Here is a 6,123-nt window from a genome sequence, read left to right as displayed (position 1 = left end):
CTGTGGAAACTAAGTCACTTCCTTGTTGTTCAGTGTCTCAGGAATGAAGGGTTGAGATTTCTCTGTTCACACGACAGACTGGAGGGAGGATCAGCACTGTTCAAGCAAGACGGCTGCTGCCTCTGTGTAAAGTCATCTGATAATAAAGATACAAACCTGTTCATTTGTTCCATGATTGTGCTTTTTTTTGGTCTTCACTTTTATACACCAAGACTACATCATAGATTGTAAAAAAAAATAAAAAATAAAAAAAAACACTACATGCATCATGTGGGTTGTTTTTAAGCACAAGATAGAGCTTAAAATGTATCTAGACTGTAGATTAGTGTTATAGCTACTAATACAGGTCCTATTTGCAAAGTCAAATGAACTTTAAAACTTAGGAGGAATTGTGATATGAATTCTCAGTTTCCTGCTGAGAAAGAGTAAAGCTCCAGAATAACAACTCAATACACTTAGAAATTTGGTATTTTGTGGTAAGCAGCTATTTCTGAGGTTGACAGTGAACTTAATTTTGAATAGTCCATGCAGACATGTGTAGGCTACACCCCTCCTTTCACCATGTGTCATTTCACATACAAACTAGGAGGCATTAAATGAGAGAAAAAAGTAGACTGTCTTTGACCTCTGCCCCAGTGGGTTTTTCAAGTTAAAAAACCTGACACAATGGCACAGCCTCCACTTCCTTTACTGGTTTAAGCCTTGTGTGTTTCATTCTACTCACTATTGTTCTACCTCAAACCTGTTTTCTCAGTGGGCTGGGCCGTCTGAGAATCAGGTGAGTGATGCTCAATGCATTACAAGGGGTTCAATACAGAAGGCCAGCTTAAGAGTGTTGACATTCCAGGTAAACCCAAACTCAAACATAGCTGCCCGCCTTATCCGATTTGAAGCCTTTAAAAAAAAAAAAAAATCACCACAGCTCACCACAGCCCTCTTAAACCTCCCAGGAGTTGAAGTATGATGGATGGATTTGTCTGAAATTCCTAATAGATGTTTTATTGTGACCAGCCTTTCCTAAAAAAACAAAAACAAATAGACAGCAGTTTTCCTGTAGCCTACTCTACCATAGCAAACACACTTTAAGTTCCCTCTGAAAAATTACATTCAGATCCCGTGGTAAGCGTAATACTACTTCATTTAAACATAATCATTTTAGAGCTTAGCTGCTGCTCATATACCATAATTGTAGCAGAAACGCACTAGATTATGCCTGAAACAAGATACATGCACTCATAGATGTCTCACAAGTGTCCATATTTCACAGGTTGATAGGTGACTGTAATAAAGAAATTGCCCTATTGAACTGATAATAATCCCAGCCCACCATAAATGAGTCTGATCCCTCAGTAAATTGAGCCCTTGGTGAGGTGGAGTGGTGTCAGCACCTAGCCAACTCTCAGATGGCTCTCTAATCCTCGCTTCCCTCTCACCACCACCCTCACTGTCTAATCAGTCTTGAACACACACAAAACGCTCACACCCCTCTAACACACACACACACACACACACACACACACATGCATGCACACGCACTCACATACTCACCCTTCCTCACACTCGGGCTCAGCCATCTCTTCAGTGTGATGTCACTGCTAATCCACGCTTGGTTATCCGCTGGGCTGCAGTGCTGGCAGAGGGATGTGGGGAGGAGATGCAGTGAATTTTGGGGGAGGTGGAGGGAGGAGGTTGGGAGGGAGGGAGGGAGGGGGTAATCAGGCACGTCATAAAGTCTACTCTCTAAAAACTACCACTTCCATTTCCGCGCGCCACACTGAAAACCAAAGCCTTGCACCCAGACAAACTGTACACCATTCACACACTCATAAATACTCAATGGAGTGTTAATATGGACACATATTCTCTGATAGGAAAAATGAAACACAGCTGCAAGCATATTGACAGAGGCCTGTGGCTCCTATTCGAGGCAGGGGGATCATTAGAGCGTCTGCTGGATTAAGCGCATCCTCCAAGCCTCCCCCCCTCTACCCCATGCATCCAGAAAATGCAAGGCCCTTTTATTGACAGCTTGTCCAAAAAGAGGAATTACCCACATGGTTGAGGCCCTCGTTCCATATGGCACCAGGCTATTAGCAAACATTAGTTGACTGTAACAGCAGTGGTATTAAATTCATTATCTTTTCAGATTATATGTGAGGTGTGTAATTTTGTGTATATGTGTTTGTGTGTGAATGGTGCCACAGAGCATGTACACACACTCGCTATGTGCCAGTGTGTGTGATTAGAGAGTTTTAATGTTCCAGCTCTGGGGATTTGTAGCGTAAGATAAGAAAGGGCATTAATGGTGAATTGTGACGGTCCAACAGAGCAAAACAGTTGTTTTAAATGTGTGTACGGTTCCTTTTGCCGAGTCTGTGTTACAGGAACAATCTACACATTGTCTCACATTTTTAAACTCACAAATACAAACAGGACAGCCATGCATGAGCAAGTGGCTTACGAGACCACTGAGTGAAATTCAATCTATTTGATTTTGTATTTTCCTCACTTACCACATATCTGTTTTAATCTTACCTTAAGCATCCTTGAAATGAGGTGTAATCCAGTTAAGCCCTTTTGAATCTGCTTCACAGCCATATTGCACCCGTTCATCGTCACATAAACATTCTCACCGCTAAACAGCTGCTTCCCTGACAGTGTCCACAAGCCAAAATGTGCATACTGTAGACACCAGCACATCAAAAGCTGCACATTTGTGTGACTGTGAAGGAACTGCAAAGAGCAACAGTGCTGCTTTAATAAAGGTAAAACAATATGCAACATGAAAATAAACATTATGATTATGGCCGTAAAAATAACCATTTAGATTTGTGAATTTGGTTCTACTGGAGCTAATGACAGTGAGGTTTGGGATTCAATGGGGATCCATTATGATGCAAAAATGTCACCCTGTCCTCTTACTGAGAAAAACAAGGAGTAATATGCAGGACAGAAATTGTGGAGTGAAAGCTGCAAGACACATGAAAAGTGTTTGCATTAATAATCCAAACCTTGGATCAAATGCTTGGCCATTAGAAGTCAACAAAACAAGCCAATTTTCTTGCATTTTCTTTAAAACGTACATGTAGAGAGGCCTTGAACCGGTGAATAAGTCTTCAGAGAGATTAATTCTCCTCTGTGATCCTGTTCTCATTACAAGAAGCAGGGGACTCAAACACACGTAATAACAAGGCTGACTGCTGTTCCTTTGTAACATGTGGCTACCTAAATGATCCTAAATAAGATAGATGACAAGGATAAAGCAAATCATAATCGGCATTTTGCACAATGGAACATAATAGTCTGTAGAGAACAAGGGACAACATACAGAGCTCCTGCTTCCATCGCCTGCAGCAGCACACCTAGTCGAGAGCAATTAAAATGAGAGGATTCAATTTTGTCAAACACCAGGAACCTAAGATAAATCTTGTATCTCATCTTCCAGCGGAGGACACTCCCTCGCACCGGTGCTATCATGTTTGTTATGGTATTTTTAAGAAACAGCTGGCTACTGACGGGAGTTGGTGAAACACAAACACCCTGCCCCCCTCCCCCAAAATGACGCTAATCCCAATCATTTCAGTGCGAGACCCAGGGGTGAGGGAGAGGGAGAGTCGGGTGAGGCTGTGAATAAAAGACGTCTCAGACTGGAAATTTAGACAGAGCAGGAGGGGGGTGAGAGAAGAGCAAGACAGCACGTCGCTGCATGGTTTCCATGTGGGAGCAATCCACTTACTTGAACTGATAAAGATTTAATTAACACAAGACTGCAATTACTCCATAATTAAAGTAATTTGTCCCCTTGTTTGGATGAGTAGGCAAGACGCCACATGTGCCTCTGTAAGAGCAGATGAGAGAACGAGGGCATGAGGGGCTCAAAGAGGTAGACTCTGTCCCACTTTAATGTTTGAATTTAATGCTTGATTTTCCAAACCTATTTTCCTCTCATATGTTCTAATAAAATATTTGTATCAGTTTCTCTTTAGCCTATGTTTATTTGCCTTTTATTTGACAACTCATTTGTTATTCATTGAGAAAGTAATAAGCTGAGTAGGCTGAGTACAAAGTATCATCAAGAGCCACATGAAATAGTAAATAGGCCTGATATAATCATAATCCTCTTCAAACTGCACTGCATACAGCTTTGAATTGTGTAATGTTACTGCCACAAACCTTGCTCAAAGCCAAAGCAGCAAAACAGAAGGAGAAAAGGAGGGTGACGGTTTTGTTTGACGAGATCAAAAGTGTGTGTTAGGCCTGTGTGAGGTGTTTGACCTTGGACCTGGATAAAGAAATACAGACCCAACCTTGAGGCAAAACACCGGAGCAGTTAGTGATGAAAACAGACTCCCTGATAAATAATGGCTAGCCACCCAAGACAGAAATAGTGAGGAATTAATAGTACAGCGTCCGACATGTGCCGACATGACAGGACTGTCCAATGTGTCAGGAGATAAATAAACACATTTAAAAAAGGCTGACTGCTATGTTTACTGCATTAAACCAGGGAGACAAATGTGTCCTGTTTTTCCTTCTGAGGGTTGAATGTGCTGTTGCTTAATTTAGGTGAGCAGAAGAGCACTATCTGCCATTTACAGATGATGATCTGCGTATAATTTACCCCAGTGGCACGCTGGGTAATTGAGTTAAATATCACAGCCTTCAACTTGCCAGCTTAGGTGTCCTGCTGATAGCTTGGCACACAGCCTGCAGACACCTGTGGCATTTTTTTACATGTTCGACAGACAGGACACAAAGACACACATAAAACTTTGGGTGAGTGCAGTTCGTTAACAGCCATATTATATATTCCAGTATAATGCATCTTGTTGCCAGGTCTAACCAGGAAAACGTCCTGATCACTGTTCAAAATATTGAAACCGCAGCTCTTGCAGGGTTTTCTCTCCAACAGCACTGTCATCCTCCACCTGAGCTTAAAACCAGCTGTACAACAGAGTAAACACTGACAGCAACGTCATTTTGAATCTTTTGCAAATAATTCTCAAATGATATTATTGCATCACTGTGACTCTGCCGGTAACTTTTTTATGCTATTCATCTTTTCAAAGACACCATTACACCTTCAAGGGGAACTTCAGCAATTTTACACAGGTCATTTTACACTTCATAGGGATTATTGCTCAGCTACATTACTGAGTTGCATTATGGGAAGTGTAGGATTCTGTATCTCTGGAACATATCGGGGTATTTTGATTATTTGTTTTTTGGGGGGAATTCTCCAACTTTATAGAAGTGCAGCACTAAATTGTGCATCCGGCAAATTGCTGGGCCAAGTGACACAGCTACACATCTAGTGTGTCATTTTCCTTCTCCAATGAAGAAGATCTAGAGTTGTTAAGGGATGGACACTGGGCTGTGCTTTGATCTTGTGATATGGGTCTGGGGTTGGGCAGCTGTGCACGCTGAGGCTGTTAGGAACAACATCCCTCTTTCCCCTTCTGTTTTGTGTAGCTTTAGTTTTATGACAGTCTCGTCTAAATAACTCGTTATTTATCCAAACATAAACTTTTCAGTACAAATATGAACGCAGCTGCAATATGATCCTGTGAAATTAAGTTCTGTGGCTGTGAAAGGGGTGGGGAGGGGTTGTCTGTTAGAAGTTAATTAGGATCAAAAAGGTGATAATAGAGGACTATGGTTCATGTCAGTCTATTACAAAGCTCAGCATCAGCCCAGCACATGAACATCAGTTTCTCCTCCAGGAAGCTGGTTCAAGAAAAAAAAATTGTATCATTGCACTTTATTTGCATAACCCTGCCCTGCTTAAGGCAGGGGAGCCACCGAGCGATCTCAAAATTAGCATGCTGTCACCTTCAGTGTCTTTTCTGTCATTCAGAAAAACAGGCAAGTGTGCAGACATATGAACCCATCTCACATCTACTGCAGAAATGTTAATTAGGAAGCATGGCATCCCACAGCTCCACTCCTCTCCAAACGCCTAACTGACATGTTATGTATTTAAATCCCTTTCATGTGCCCTTATTATAGCGGAGATGAAGTCACATGCAAGTGATGGAAATTGTCATCATCATCGTATAATATTTTTTGCATCCACATAAAAAAAATAAAAGCTAAAAATTGCTAACAACTGCGCATATCTGG

The sequence above is a fragment of the Trachurus trachurus genome, assembly GCF_905171665.1.
Source record: "Trachurus trachurus genome assembly, chromosome: 22".
In the NCBI taxonomy this organism is placed as follows: Eukaryota; Metazoa; Chordata; class Actinopteri; order Carangiformes; family Carangidae; genus Trachurus; species Trachurus trachurus.
This window is presented reverse-complemented; position numbering follows the sequence as displayed.